At 40.0% G+C, this 16,763-nt stretch overlaps 1 protein-coding gene across 4 annotated transcripts in view; it reads left to right on the plus strand.

Annotated features, from left to right (window-relative positions):
* ZBTB8A (zinc finger and BTB domain containing 8A) overlaps positions 1–16,763 on the plus strand; it is a 58,856-nt gene that overhangs the window by 14,898 nt on the left and 27,195 nt on the right. For 2 of the 4 annotated variants that reach the window (XM_061148468.1, XM_061148467.1), the window contains one exon: positions 16,222–16,305. The exons of the other annotated variants lie outside the window; for them this stretch is intronic. The gene's annotated coding sequence lies outside the window, so the exon portion shown is untranslated. The remainder of the gene's footprint in view (positions 1–16,221; positions 16,306–16,763) is intronic. 4 annotated transcript variants of the gene reach the window in all.

Consider the following 16,763-nt stretch of genomic DNA (forward strand, 5'->3'; position numbering starts at 1 on the left):
ATTTTAGTTCCCTGACCAGGGATTGAACCCCCAGCCCTCAGCAGTGAAAGCTTAGATTTCTTAACCACTGGACCACCAGGGAATTCCCTGGGTTAATATTCTTTTCTGTAAAATGGAGCTAACAATACTATCTACCTTCTAGGTTGTTGTGTGTCAGGATTCATTGCTATTATTATTGCTGTGGCCCTTTCACTTCTCAATGTGTAGACCCCTTCACTGCTTCCTAAAGCTCCTCACCCTCGGTGTACGTGTCACATGCTCTCCTGATTCTTCTTGCATTTCTCTGTCTGTATCTCTGCCTTCTCTTCCCCATTCTGCTCCACAGTCAGGGCGGTCATCCAGCTTCTCCCCTCTGCCCGAATTTCCTCTGAGCCTCTTCTTCTCTATTTGCAGATCTCTCCCACATCACCACCTTCAAGTCTGATGTCCCCTCTGAACTTCAGACTAGGATTTCCAGTAGCCCTCTGGCCACGGCTACCTGATTTCCCACTCGTATCAGACACCATGTACTTAAAACCTAATTCATTGCTTTTTCCCTAACTTGGCTTTTTTCCTTCTGGCTTTCTAATTTCTGTTAGTGATACTGCTAAGCACAAAATCACTGGGTTCTCTTTCTTTCTTTCTAGACTTCCACAGCCAGTTACAAATCATGGTACACTTTGGTACAATTAGGCAAGTCGAATAAGAGTTAGAAGAGCTCTGGAGACTGCAGTGGGGCTCTCTGAACATACACAGTAGAATTTTTCAATCAGCCATCAAGACCCATGGATTTATTTCCCACTCAGGTCATTTGTATCTTTTCCTTCCTTCCCATTCCTGCCATCATCACTGTGTTCAGACCAGTGAGCAGATTGACAGTTGCAATAGTATAGCTGTTTGTTCACCTGACACTCGCTTGGTTTGTTCTCTTTCTCCCAAGAAATATAACCTCTTGACGTTTCATAATGGAATGTGATCTTGTCACTTGTTCACGTGGCACATGAATCTTGACATAGGTAGACACAAAATATCATTACTCTGTGAGCTCCCAAGATATCTTAATCATGAATTACAACCTAGATCTGGATAAATGTGAGACTGATAGTTAATATTTCACCCACTTGCTTGACACAGAAAAATTAAAAAAATTTTTTAATATATATTCATATGATTGAAAACTCAGAATGTTAAAAAAGTATACCATATAATGTCTCCTCTCCATCTTTGCCTCTGTCTCCCAGATCCCACCTTGCCTCCAGTTAGCAACCTCCCTCCTGGTTTTCCAGAGTTTCCACTTTTTTTCCTTATAATTTGTGTGTGTGTTCCTTGCTTTTTAAAAAGACTTAACTATGTGTATCATGTGTCATGTTTGTATTTTAGCCATCTTTCCATATGACTTTCCTCCCCTACTGATGGACATTTTTCTGGTCTTTTGCTATTCTAGACGGTGCTGCGGTGAATAACTATGCACATGTGTCACTTTGATCATGTACCAGTATGCTAGAGCTAGTGCTTCGTTGCTGAGTCGTATCCGACTCTTTGCGACCCCATGGACTATAGCCTGCCAGGCTCCTCTGTCAATGGAATTTCCCAAGCAAGAATACTGGCCTGAGTTGCCATTTTTTCCTCCAGTGAATCTTCCTGACCCAGGGATTAAACCCATATCTTTTGTGTCTCCTGCATTGGCAGGCGAATTCTTCACTACTTTGCCACGTGGGAAGCCCCATGTACTAGTATGCCTGTAGGATAAATTCCCAGGAGTGAAGTTGCTTGGTCAGAGAATATATGCATTCATAATTTTGAAAACTGTTGCCAAATTGCCCTCCATGGAGTGACACCAATTTGTATTCCTCCCAGTCAAGATTGAAAGTGCTTACTTTCCCACAGTCTTATCAATATTAGCAAATGTTTGGATTTTGTTGCTCATTTGAGAGAGGAAAAATGAAACATCAATATAGTTTTGATTTGCATTTATATTTTTATGACTGAGGTTGAACATCCCTTCATCTGATATTTATATTTCTTTTTCTGTGAACTGTCCTTTGTCTTATTTTTTCTTAGGTTATCATTCTTTTCTAGCCAATTTCTTAGAAGCTTAGTGTATATTATGGAGATTGCCATTTCTCTAATAGATGTTTTTGCCATGTTGTCATTTGTCTTTCACCTTTTTGTAGTATATTTTGTCATACAGAATTTTGTTTTATCTTTATGTCGTCACACGTATCAGTCATTTATGACTTTTGTATTTTGAGTCATGGTTATAAAGGCCTTTCCCAATTTGAGTTTATAAACCTTATATTTTCTTAGCACTTTTATGGACTTATTTTCACATCTAAGTCTTTGATCCATAAGGCATTCATCCTGGTATGAGATGGAGGTGTAAATCCAGCTTATTTTTTTTTCCAGAAGGCTAAAAATTGTCCCAATGTCACTTAGTAAATTGCTCATCTTTTTACCACAGGTTCATCATATATTAAATTCCCACATATATTGGGGTACTTTTCTGGATTTCCTAGTATACTCCACTGGTCTGTCTTTGTCTTTATCATCAGCATCACAGTTTTAATTACTGATGAAGTATATAATATAACTGAATGTTTGTTGGTGCTAATTCTCTCTCTTCATTCTTTTTCAAAATTTAACTGGCTGTTGTATATTTATTTTTCCATAAAACTTTAGCATCAACTTGTATTGATCTTAGAATGACCTACTGGTATTTTTATTATGATCATGTTATATTATAAAATGACTTAGGAAGAATTGGCATCGTAATATGTTGAATGTTCCTATTCAAAGAGTTTGATTTTCTGTAGTCTTCTCTTATGTCCTTAGGTTTTTTCATGAGTCTTATGCATTTCTTGTTAAATTTATTCCTCCATATTTTGTATTTTTAATGTTGTTGAAAACCGGAGTCCTTTATTTCATTATATTTCTTACCTGGTATGGTTTTTTTTGCACATATATACATATATATATATATATAAAAGTTAATGATAATGATTTCTGTTATGAATTTCATAATCTCCTACTCCCTGTTAATACTCTTTTTGTTTGTGGTAATTTTACAGTTGATTCTCTATCATTTTCCAGGTATACAAGCATATCCACAAACAGTGATAATTTCACCTCATACTTTCTAGTTCTCCTTTCTCTAGTTTCTTTCTCAAGTCTTATTGCATTGGCTAATGTCTCCAGAATGATGTTAAATAATATGTAGTGGGAATAGATGGCATCCTTGTTCTGTTGCTGACTTTACTGGGTAACTTCTATTAAATGCTAGGTTTGGGGCTATAATAGATATATTTTTATCAGGAACAAACTTTTAATAGATTATAGACCAGACTCTGTGCCATAAAATAGAGATTAAAAAAATAAAATGAATATGACTATCCCTGCCTTCAAAGAGTTTATAGGAAAAGATAGGTACAAAAATTAGTGTGAAAGGTGTCACCTTAAAGTTATGTGTGGTTCACAATGGGGACACACAAAAAAGGTGATAACTAATCAGCTTGAACCCCATGTCAAGAGAAAATTCTAAAGAACAGCGTACTGTTAAAACATATTGGCTTGGTTTGCCTTTGAAATGCTTTCATTGAATTAATTATAGAATGTCCTTGACTTTAAAGTCAGGATATAGGGAAATCATGTAAATAACCTTTGTTATTCCTGCCCTGCAAGTAGGTTCATTATTATCATTTTTCTAGATTTATATATATGCATTAATATACAATATTTGTTTTTTTTGACTTCACTCAGTATAACAGGCTCTAGGTTCATCCACCTCACTAGAACTGGCTCAAATTTGTTCCTTTTTTTTTTTTTTTTTTTTTTATAAAAACACCTTCATTTTTCTCAAAAAGGGCAATCAATAGATACAGAGAAGCCAAACTGAACAGCCTCAACAAAATAAAATTAACACCAGCAGCAAATCCTCTTGCTGAAAATTTGTTCCTTTTTATGGCTGAGTAATATTCCATTGTATGTGTGCAGGGCAGTAATAGAGACGTATAGATATGGTAGGGGATGGAAAGGGTGGGACAAATTGAGAGTAATATTGAAACATATACATTACCATATGTAAAATAGCAGGAAGTTGCTATATAACACAGGGAGCTCATGACAACCTAGAAGGGTGGAATGAGATGCGGGGTGGAAGGGAGGTTTGAGAGGGAGGGGATATATGTCTACTTACGGCTGGTTCACATTGTTGTTACAGCAGAAACCAGCTCAACGTTGTAAAGCAATTATCTTCCAATTAAAAGCAAATTTAAAAAAAAGAACCTTGTTAGTTCAGTAAGGACATTAGTGAAGATATTTATTGAATGTCTCAAACATTAAATCAAGGCTGGGCTTCCCTGGTGGCTCAGTTGGTAAAGAATCCATCTGCAATGCAGGAGACCCAGGTTCAGTCCTTGGGTGGGGAAGATCCTCTAGAGAAGGAAATGGCTACCCACTCCAGTATTCTTGCCTGGAAAATCCCATGGACAGAGGAGCCTGGCTGGCTACAGTCCATGGGTTGCAAAGAGTCGGACACAACTGAGCAACTAAATCACCACCACCATACACAGAGACATGGTCTCTCCTCGTATGATTATTACAGTGTAGAAGGGAAACACATATCCAAGCAGGCAAATAAAATGCATTCCAGCAATTGCCATGGTGTACATGTACACAGTGCAGTGGGTCCTGGAAGAAATAGCAATTAGCATGAACCCAGGAAAGTCAAGGAAAGCTTCCCAAGCGATGCTGTGTTTGAGCTGACTCTGAAGGAAGAGGAAGAGCTTCTCAGACTGAGAAGGGTGGTTTTATGTGTAGCATAGGAACAATATATAAAAAGCTTGGCAGCGTGAAGGGTATAATGTACCTGGGAATGGCATAGATCTTAAGAGTGGGAGGTAGGTAGCTGGAAGGAGATGAGCATACAGAGATTGGCAGAAGTTGGGTCCCAAGGGGTATTAAATCCATCCGTAGAAATATGGACTCTATCAAGGAGGCAGGAAGGAGCACTAAAGAATTTTAAACAGGAGAATCTGGAAAGATCACATACTTCAGGATGGATTGAAGGGTAAAAGATAAAAGGCAAGGAGACCAGTTAGGAAGTTTATTGTATTGGTCCACATATTCTCTATAATGACATTTAATGCCCTCAGAAGAATTCACATACAGATTCCTCCTAGGAGTTAGCGCCAGAAAAATGCTCATTTCATAGTGGGCAAATGTCGCAAGTATTATATAAATTGTTTGTACTTTTCTGTTTTGTTTTGTTTTTTGCCTTGGATTACAGTACAAATGGTGTTCAGTGTAAACCTACAGAAACCATCCCATCTCCATTTTAAATTTCTATTGTATGTTTCATATATATGTATTTAAAACTACTTTTAAAAGGATGTATGATGATTTTGGAAAATGTACACAAATGTAATGAAAAAATATAAATTCCTAACATCATCTAGTGCCACCGCTCCCCAAGTGTTTCCATCCTAAATCAATGACATTCTACCTCCATCTCAACTGCAAATAGAACTCGTTACTTTGCAAGGGGGCAAATTCTGTGTTGAGCAGCTTAACCTGGTATTACTCAAAACAGTTTTTTTTTTTTTTTTTTTACCAAAATAGTAAGAAATACTACATTTTACATCTTGACCAGGACTTACGTGGTAACTCAGCTGGTAAAGAATCTGCCTACAATGCAGGAGACCCTGGTTCAATTCTTGTGTCAGGAAGATCCCCTGGAGAAGGGATAGGCTACACACTCCAGTATTCTTGGGCTTCCCTGGTGGCTCAGATGGTAAAGAATTGGCCTGGACACACCTGGGTTTGATCCCTGGGTTGGGAAGACCCCCTGGAGGAGGGCATGACAACTCACTCCAGTGTTTTTGCCTGGAGAATTCCCATGGACTGAGGAGACCGGCAGGCTACAGTCCATGGGATCCCAAAGAGCTGGACACGACTGAGCGACTAAACACAGCACATCTTGACCTAATACACACCTGGGATTCTGTATATTAATCTATCTCTCTATCTGAAACAGAAAATTCATGTAAGAATTCTTACTACTTGCAATAAGCTCTAATATTTTAAATTCTATTTTGTGTTCTTTAAAATCCTACTTGTACACAGTAAATTGATTTCACAGCCCACTAGTGGACTGAGATAAGCAGTAAAATAACCACCGACTTAAAACTTCCCAAACCTTAGTTTCAGTTCAGTTCAGTTCAGTTGCTTAGTCATGTCCAACTCTTTGCAACCCCATGGACTGCAGCGCGCCAGGCCTCCCTGTCCATCACCAACTCCTGGAGTCCACCCAAACCCATGTCCATTGAGTTGGTGATGCTATCCGACCATCTCATCCTCTGTCATCCCCTTCTCCTCCTGCCCTTAATCTTTCCCAGCATCAGGGTCTTTTCCAATGAGTCAGCTCTTTGCATCAGGTGGCCAAAGTATTGGAGTTTCAGCTTCAAAATCAGTCCTGCCAGTGAACACCCAGGACTGATCTCCTTTAGGATGGACTAGTTGCATCTCCTTGCAGTCCAAGGGACTCTCAAGAGTCTTCTCCAACACCACAGTTCAAAAGCATCAGTTCTTCAGTGCTCAGCTTTCTTTATGGTCCAACTCTCACATCCATACATCACCACTGGAAAAACCATAGCCTTGACTAGACAGACCTTTGTTGACAAAGTAATGTCTCTGCTTTTTATTATGCTGTGTAGGTTGGTCATAACTTTCCTTCCAAGGAGTCAGCATCTTTTAATTTCATGGCTGCAATCACCATCTGCAGTGATTTTGGAGCCCAGAAAAATATAAGTCAGCCACTGTTTCCACCGTTTCCCCATCTATTTGCCATGAAGTGATGGGACCAGTTGCCATGATCTTAGTTTTCTGAATGTTGAGCTTTAAGCCAACTTTTTCACTCTCCTCTTTCACTTTCATCAAGAGGTTCTTTAGTTCTTCTTCACTTTCTGCCATAAGGGTGGAGTCATCTGCATATCTGAGGTTATTGATATTTCTCCCGGCAATCTTGATTCCAGCTTGTGCTTCCTCCAGCCCAGCGTTTCTCATGATGTACTCTGCATATAAGTTAAATAAGCAGGGTGACAGTATACAGCCTTGACGTACTCCTTTTCCTATTTGGAAACAGTCTGTTGTTCCATGTCCAGTTCTAACTGTTGCTTCCTGACCTGCATACAGGTTTCTCAGGAGGCAGGTCAAGTGGTCTGGTATTCCCATCTCCTTCAGAATTTTCCACAGTTTATTGTGATCCACACAGTCAAAGGCTTTGGGATAGTCAATAAAGCGGAAATAGATGGTTTTCTGGAACTCTTTTGTTTGCTTGCGTATAAACATGAAGGCACTAGATCAAGACACCTGAGTTCAAAAAATCCCATCAAGTTCTCATTTTTAAGAAACTGTTCTTCATATTGAACTAATATCTGCCTCCTTTTAGTCCTATCCATTGGTCCATTTTCCTTTTCAGAACCACATTAAAACATTTATTCAACAAATATGACTGAGCACCAGTGTGCCAGACATGCTCTGTGCTAAGGATGCCAAACAGTCAGGCCTTGTGGAACTTAACGTTCTAGTGATCAGGCCAGAGGACTCACCTACCGGAGCTTCTAGAAGAATAATTCCTCTTCTAGAGGAAGAGCTTCCTCTTCCACATAGTTCTTCTTCAATATCAGAAGACAACTATCATTTTTCACTTTTATCTTTTCTCCTGGTTTCTAATGTATGACATAGTTTCTATGACAACAGCTGTTGAGTCATAGTGATCAACTGAAACTTCCCATACTAAAGATGGACTTGCCAAGGTAACCTCTAATAGTGATATTGAAGCAAAGATTTTTTTAAAGTTGGGGAACAAGTTATGTGAAGATCTGGGTGAGGAAGGTTCCTGACACAAGGACTATCAGGAGTGCATTGGCACATTGGGAAACATCAAAACCATTGAGGCTAGAGCTAGGGGCAGGTAGGGGATGGGAGGAAAGATCTTGCAGTCCTTTTAGATGAGGGTCATGATTTTGGAATTCTTTCTGAAAAGAAAACTTCTGGAAGTGTTGAGAAGAGGAATGATACAACATGACTTATATTTTAGCAGATCGCTCTGGTAAAAGCAGAGCCAGAAAGTTAAGGCGTTAGTCTGTTTATTCAAGTGTTCTTTTATGACCCTCCTTATAGAGTTTTATCATATGCTTCTTAAACTTCCTGCATATTTCTTAAGATATTTAATTTAAACAATTTTGCAAGAACCTTCCATTGCATTGGATAGCTAGCTACTCATTTTTGTGTGTTCACTTTGTGTGTTTTATACTGGATATCTTCACATATTCTCTTGTTTCTAGGAGTTTTTTTTTTTTTTTTTTACTTTATTAAGGTAAAATTTACATACAATAAGAGGTACTGTGTTTTGATATGTATTCATGTCACCATTCAGTCACCATAAAGTCTATCACCCAGAACTTCCCTCTTATCTTCCCTGCCCCCCACCACCCAATGCCTTTTATCAGTCTCCTTTCTGTCACTCTACATTAGTCTTGCCTGTTTCTAGAATTTCATGTGACTGGAATCACACGCTATTGACTCTTTTGTATCTAGCTTTTTTTGTTGAGCTTTTTTGCTTTTGAGATTCATTCATGTCATTTTGTATATCTGAGGTTTTGTTCTTTTCTGTTGCTCACTGCTGTTCTTTGGTATGGATGTACCACAGTTTATCTATTCACCAGTTGATGGACATTTCTTTCTAGATGAGGATGAATGTGAGTGAAGCTGCTCTAAATTCTTGTACAAACCTCTTTGTGGACATATGTTTTCATTTCTCTAGGACAAATACTTAGGAATGAAATTCTTGGGTCCTGGAGTAGGTTTGATTTTACTGGAACTGCTAAACAGTTTTTCAAAGTAATTGTACCATTTTATATTCCCACCAGCAGTGTATGCGATCCAGTTTCTCCACATCCTTGTCAACACTTGGTACTGTCGGTCTTTTTAGTTTTAGCCATTACAGTGGGTGTGTAATGACATTTCATTGTTCATTGTGTATTTCCCTAATGGTTAATGATATTGAACATTTTTTCATATGCTAATTTGTGTATCTTTTAGTGAAATATCAGTTCAAATCATTTGCCAATGAGTTGTTTGTCCTATGATTGAGTTTTTTGAAGTCTTTATATATTCTAGATACAAGTCTTTAAAAAAATATATTTATTTATGGCTATGCTGTGTCTTCGTTTCTGTGTGAGGACTTTAGTTGTGGAGAGTAGGGGCTACTCTCTAGTTGCCGTGCATGAGCTTCTCATTCTGGTGGTTTCTCCTGTAGTGGAACATGAGCTTTAGGGTGCATGGGCTTCAGTAGCTGCTGCATGTGAGCTCAGTAGTTGCGGCTCGCAGGCTCCAGAGCACAGGCTGATTAGTTGTGGCTCATGGGCTTAGTTGCCCTGAGGCATCTGGGATCTTTCTGGGCCAGAGATCAAACCCACATCTCATGCATTGACAGGCAGATTCTTAACCACTGGACCACCAGGGAAGTCCTGTCTTTCACTTTAGATTGGACTGATCCCAGCATGTCCCAGATTATTTGACCTCTGAAAATGTCGATGAGGAGGCAAAACTCTCAGTCTTCATGGTGTTTGTCTCCTACCTTCTAGCACACATTTTTCTTACTAAGGTATCTAAGATACTTGCTACTTTCTTCTCATTATGTCCAATCAGCATTATAATATCGATGTAGTGAACTATTGTCCCTGACAGGTGAAAACAAACTGCTACTTGTGTTTCTTGCTGATCCATATAGAGACAAAACTCTCTCAAGTCAATGATTATATTCCAAGGGCCTGGTACCATGTTGATTTGCTTCAATAGAAAGATCACATCTGGAACAACAGCTACAATCAGAATTACCCAGTGACTAAGCATACTCATGGAGAAGGAAATGGCAACCCACTCTAGTATTCTTGCCTGGAAAATTCCATGGACAGAGGAGCCTGGTGGGCTACAGTTCATGGAGTCACAAAAAGCTGGACACGACTGAATGACGAACAAGCATACTAAAATCTACAGTCAGTGCCCAAGACCTGTCCACCTTCTGCAGAGGCCAGAGAGGCAGATTAAATGCCGAAGTGATAGGAATCACTACCCTAATATCTTTGAAGCCTTTGATGGTGGCACTGATCTCTGTATGTTTCCAAGGGATTTAGTGTTGGTTTTGGTTTATGCTGGTAGGAAAGGAAAGTTAAGAATTTCTATTTGTTCCAAAGTCTCTGAGTCGTGTCTGACTCTTTGCAACCCCAGGGACTGTAGCTCCCCAGGCTTCTCTGTCCATGGAATTCTCCAGGCAAAAATACTGGAGTGGGTAGCCATTCCCTTCTCCAGGGGATCTTCCCAACCCTAGGATTGAACCCTGGTCTCCCACATTGCAAGCAGGTTCTTTACCATCTGAGCCACCAGGGAAGCCCAAGAATACTGGAATGGGTAGGCTATCCCTTCTCCAGTGGATCTTCCCAACCCAGGAGTCAAACTGGGATCTCCTGCATTGCAGGTGGATTCTTTACCAGCTGAGTTACCAGGGAAGCCCCTTATCATAATAGCCCCCATACCATGATCAGGGAGCTACAGTGGGGCTTTTGCCAGTTGCTAAGTAGGGCTTTTGGAAATGTACTTCAGAAATAGGAAAAATAACCATAGGGTGAGATAGACACAGGCCAGAACTCCATTAACACTGCCTCAGTAAATGCCTACTTTGATTGGTGGATCACAATGGCATTTTGGGTACCCGGGGATTAATGCCCATTCAGAACCAGTATCTCGCAGTCCCTGAAAGATCTAGATAGTTCCTTTCTCCTAGTGTTCAGTCATCCTCGTAAATGGCTTCACTTACATTCATTTAGTAATGCCCTACTAGGACATTATTTCAGGTCCCTTGAGGAAGACTTGGAGGAGATTTTTAATATGTACTTGTGGGAATGTAGTGTCCTTCTTCAATCAAATGTTCTATAAATCCAGTTCTCTAAAGCAGCTTAGGTCTGAGGTATGGATGGCAGGCTATCATACTCCAATATGGCAAACCAAGTCTACTCCTGCTTAGTAGACCTAGAATTTCTGTTTGGTGGTTGGTTGGTTTTTTGTTATATAGACCAAGTTAATACTTTAGTAAGCTGTTTGTTTAGACAGTTCCCAGAGACGACAAGATCAGTTAGCCATCACCAAAGATCCATCCCTGCTGTTGTTGTTTAGTCACTAAGTCATGTCTGACTCTTTGTGACCCCATGGACTGCAGCATGCGAGGCTTCTCTGTCCTCCACTATCTCTCAGAGTTTGCTCAGATTTATATCCATTGAGTCAGTGATATTATCTAACCATCTCGTCCTCTGCCAGTCCCTTCTTTTTTTGCCTTCATTCTTTCCCAGCATGAAGGTCTTTTCCAATGAGTTGGCTCTTTGCTTCAGGTGGCCAGGTACTGGAGCTTCAGCTTCAGCATCAGTCCTTCCAGTGAATATTCAGAGTTGATTTTCTTTAGGATTGACTGGTTTGATCTCCTTGCTGTCCAAGAAACTCTCAAGAGTCTTCTCCAGCACCACAGTTGGAAAGCATCATTTCTTCAGTGCTCAGCTTTCTTTATGGTCCAACTCTCACATCCATATATGACCATTGGAAATAGCATGGCTTTGCTTATATGGATCTTTATCAGCAAAGTGATGTCTCTGCTTTTCAATACGCTGTTCTAACTTTTCTTGTCACAGCTTTCCTTCCAAGGAGCAAGCATCTTTTAATTTCATGGCTGCAGTCACCATCCACAGTGGTTTTGGAGCCCAAGAAAATAAAATCTGCTACTATTTCCACTCTTTCCCTTTCTATTTGCCATGAAGTGATGGGACTGGATGCCATGACCTTAGTTTTTTTAATCTTGAGTTTCAAGCCACTTTTTTACTGTCGTCTTTCACCCCCATCAAGAGTCTCTTTAGTTTCTCCTCACTTTCTGCCTAGTATTCTTGCCAGGAGAATTCCTTGGACAGAGGAGGCTGGTGGGCCACAGTCCATGGGGTTGCAAAGAGTTGGACATGACCGAGCAACTACACTTTCACTTTTTCACTTTCTGCCATTAGAGTGATATCATCTGCATATCTGAGGTTGTTGATATTTCTCCTGGTGATCTTGACTCCAGCTTGTGATTCATCCAGCCTGGCATTTCACATGATGTACTCTGTATATAAGTTAAATAAGCCAGGTGACAGTATATAGCCTTATGTACTCTTTTCACACACAAAGGCTTTAGTGTAGTAGTGAAGCAAAAGTAGGTGTTTTTCTGGAACTCTTTTGCTTTCTCCATGATTCAATGAATGTTGGCAATTTGATCCCTGCTGTGTATTATGGTAATCATATGTACGTCGTTGGCAGCATTTAACCACTGTCACTTGGCCTTTACCACTCTGGGATCTTTTATCATCCCATTTCAGTGAGGACTTTTTCTCCTGTCATCCCCATCCTACAGATGATAACCTCCATATCTAAGTGAAGGAAGTGTCCTCTGGACATTTGGGTTTCTTCCTCTACATTCCAGAATTTTTGGCATCTCAACTTCATTGAATATAGTTCACTCTTGAGTTCAAGTTGTGGTCAGCCAGTGAAACATTTTCAGAGACATTCCTAAGTGCTTTAACTCACTAACAGCTCTTCCTGCATGATAATTTTACATTATCCTCCCTGGGAAATACTGGGATCTGACTCTGGCCGTGGTCTGGTGGTAGTGAGAAGTGGGGAGGTGTGTCTGGAGGAAAATTGGTATCTCCTTGCAAGGTAGTTGTCTCAGGTGAGTTTCTACTGTCTTCAAGAAAAGGAAGGCTGGTCTCCTCAGACTAGGAAGGACAGGCAGCTTCCTTGGTGAGGGAGGCTCTTGGGAATTTAGAGGTTCAAGGTTCTCAGCTTGCCTGAATCTGTTCAGATCTTCCCATTCCAAGCCTTAGGGTCTCTCTCACCATCAGTGCCTGTCGCATCAGAGGCTTAGTCAGGATGTTAAAACAACCTGTGTTGTTATTTTGCAGCCCACACATTTGGGGTCTAATATTTAGCTATATGCACCATGCGACTTCACAGAGAGCTTCGTTTAGGGTCATCGTCAAAGTTCTTTGATTCTCTGATGGTGACTTGAGTTTAAAGACTGGAACTTATCGTTTCCTCTCTGTGAGTGCTTCAATACAGTCAGAGCAGATGGCCTCCCAAGTCCTTGTGGTCATCATTACTATCATGATGGCCAAATGCAGCAGCCACTTGGTCTCCCAAAGCATTGCCTTTGATAGGACTTCATCCTAAGCAAACATGAGTGATGAGGTAGGTAATCATAATGCCACTACATTTCCATTTTCCATCAACAGTAAGCCCATCACTCTGTTCAAGCTCAAATAGTCAGCAAACCAATCCTCAAATCCTATTTCGGAGGGCCTATTTCCTGGGACCTTTTCTGTTGTTAAGATTGTATAGTAAGAGTCCTATCCAGAAAACGGAAGTCATTCCAGATATTCCAAACGGAGATAATATGCTACAGGAAATTGCAAGGGTGTGGGAAGGCCTGGAAGAGCATAAATGAGGATGGAGGCTGGAGGAACAAAAAAGAAGAAGGAAATGATACTCAGAGACCACAAGGGCTTAAGAGTTCACAAGCCCTTAAAGCTGAACCCACAAGCGTGTGCTGCCCTTCTGAAGACACAGTCAGTCTTGGATCTGCTGAAGAATTGCCACCTCAATCAGAACTTGAATCACCAAAAAGATTCTGTATCTGCCTCAGCTGCTGTCCAGAATCATCCCATCCTGCTACTATTATAGCAACTGTGAGAGCTAGAAGCTGGAAATTTCTCTCTTCCTCTGGTCTTCTGTTTCCATCATGACCCATTTAGCATATCTTACAGGAAATTAGCTGATGAAAGATCCTGGGTCATGAGATTTCAGACTCTCAGCCCCAGACTCTACTTATCAGAACATAACGGAATACAAAAGGGCAGTTGTTTGGCTTAAATAGGTATGCAATAGGTAAAAATGATCAGTACAGACACCAAAATCTGTTGCCTTAGTTACGAAAACCTGGCAAGAGCAAAGGACAAACTTACTCAACCCTAGATGGGTAGGTTAAGGAAAAACAGCAGTTTCTCCTGCCTGTCAGTTGCTATAGTCTAGCAATGCAACAGTTTCACCAATACAAATCCACTGAATATTTATTATCTACTATGGGTTAAGCGCAGGTTATGTTGTGATACTTTAATCTTATGATTTGAGTGAAAAGTATAAATCAGAGTAGATTAAAAATCAGATAAACATTTTTATATTTAATGACTGTAATTCTACTGTATTACCCCATCCTCATCATTTTCACAAATAGTGATATTTACTTAGAGACCAAAGGCATCGGTAATGAGCTCCCATACTACTCCCTTCTCAGGTATCTGTACACTTTGTCACTTTCTCTTCCTATTGCAAAGAGGGCATCTACTCCCATCCCTCATTGATCCTTTCTTTTTTTTTTTTTGGTGATCCTTTCTAATAGTAACCATTTTAATGTGTTCTCAATCTCTTTCTGCTTCATCTGGAAGTTTATTTCTTCAGTTATCTTTTTTTTTTTTCTTTCCAAAATATTCAAATTCTTCTTCAGCCTTGACCCCACTTTCCCTTACTATCACTTCCTCCCTGATTCTCTTTCCCTTTACAGCAAAACTCTTTGAAAAGACTTGTGTGTGCTGGTTTCTCTTGTCCCATTCTCCCTTAAACCCACCCTAACACACACATATACACACACTCTCCACTGATAAATCCAGTGGTCAATCCTTAGTCCTCATCTTACCAAAACTAACACAGTTGATCTACCTTTTCTTCCTTGAAACACTTTCTTCCCCTCCAGGGTATTTCTATCTTTCTGGCTTTCCTCTCAGGTATCTTTGCTCGGTCCTCTTCATCTCTGTATTCTCTAAATGTTAAGAGTGCCAAGGACTTGTATCTGTTCTATGTAGTCTCCTCCTTTGTAATCACATTTAATCTCATGACTAAATGGTTGAGTAAATACCATCTATATGCTGATGGTTCCCAATCTTATATCCCCAGCCTGGACCTAAATTCTTAACTCTATTTATGTGCACAGCTGCCCACTCTTCATCTCTTATTAGATGAATAACGGGGACACATTAAACTTAACATGTCCAAAATTGAGCTCCAGGTACCAGCCCCTACCACCTGTTTCTCACCTAGTCTTTCCCATTTCAACAAATGGCAAGTGCCTTTTGCCAGTACTCAGGCCATAAAACTTGGACTCATCCATGATCCTTCTCTTTATCTTCCCTGCGGTATGTTTGTTACGTAGTTGTGTGTGTGTGAATTACCTCCTTCCTTTTATCTATTGGATTGTTTTCATTAAGCCCCTGGAACTCAGTCTCCATCCTGTCTTGAAAGTATACTTTTCTTTTCAGGACCAGAGTACATAGCTCTAGGAATTCGTCTGCCAACTTGAGGTGTTTCACTTTAGGGAAGAGGCACGTGACTGCCCTTTGACACAGTCTGTTACTAAAATCATTCCCGCAGCTCTCAGCCTTTTCAGAGGTCCTCTGTTCTTTCTTCTGCTTTTCAAAACAGTGTTCAAGTCTCTGCAGTCAGGAGAAGATAATTTTCCACTTTACTTTCACTGTTAACGTCCTCCCACTCCCCATCAACTCTCAGTGAGGAGCCTGTTTAAATTTGTACACAGTGACTACTGTTTGCAGCTCTTAACAATACTGATGCTCACTTTGAATGTCTACAAATTGCCTGCATAGCAAATTCTTGTTGAAACTTAGACTGAAAAAGAAAATCTGTTTCTCCCCCAAGGAATTAACTTTTATTAAATCTTTTAAGAATAGAATTAGTGTTTATATAAGACATGTCTGAAAAAGAACTGGCAATGACTTGGTCATCACTTTATCTTTCCTCTGTGAAACCAACTTTGATTCCTTTCAGGGTTAAGAATGGATTTTAAAGAATAGTTACACTAATAGTTAGATGAAAGTTAACGAAGAATTCAGAATCTTCAGATAGAACATAAGTTGAGATTATTTGGTTACAAGTTAAAAGGAAAACCACCTCTAATTAACTTAAGGAAAAGGACGTTTATTGGCTCAAGTAACTTAAAAGTTCAAGGATCCATATAGCTTAAGGTATGACTGAGCCTAGGGCTGGGGTCAACGAAAGGAGCCTGTGTCTGGTTTTGTTTGTTTGATTTTTGGCCACGTTGCACAGCATGTTGGATCTTAGTTCCGGACCAGAGGGTGAACCCGAGCCGCCTGTGTTGTAAGTGTGGAGTCTTAAGCACTGGACTGCAAAGTAAGTCCCCTGTCTGTTTCTGTTTTTGTAAATAAAGCTTTATTGGAACACAAACATGCCCATTCCTTCTCATATTGTCTAGATGTTTTTATGCTCTGAATTGAACAACATAGTGGTGAAGCTGAATAGTTGTAAAAGAGATCTATGACCCACTATGATTTGTGGGGTTTTCCCCCAAACCAAGCAATTTTCCCAACACTAACTCAACTCAATTCTGGCACTGTCTACCTGTGGATAGCATCAAATTCCACAGGTTAAGAGCTCAGTCCCACAAGAGTGCCCCTATTTTAGATGCTAGTCACAAATCAGATTGTTTGCTATGCTTCTGACCAACTGGCTATAAATCAGAGGTTCCCAGGACCCCCTCCTTGATTAACCTGCAAGAGTGGATCACAGAATTCAGAAAACTAGTTAACTTACTGGTTCATTACAAAGGATATTAAGCAGTCATGAATCAA

The sequence above is a fragment of the Dama dama genome, chromosome 8 (assembly GCF_033118175.1).
Source record: "Dama dama isolate Ldn47 chromosome 8, ASM3311817v1, whole genome shotgun sequence".
NCBI lineage: Eukaryota > Metazoa > Chordata > Mammalia > Artiodactyla > Cervidae > Dama > Dama dama.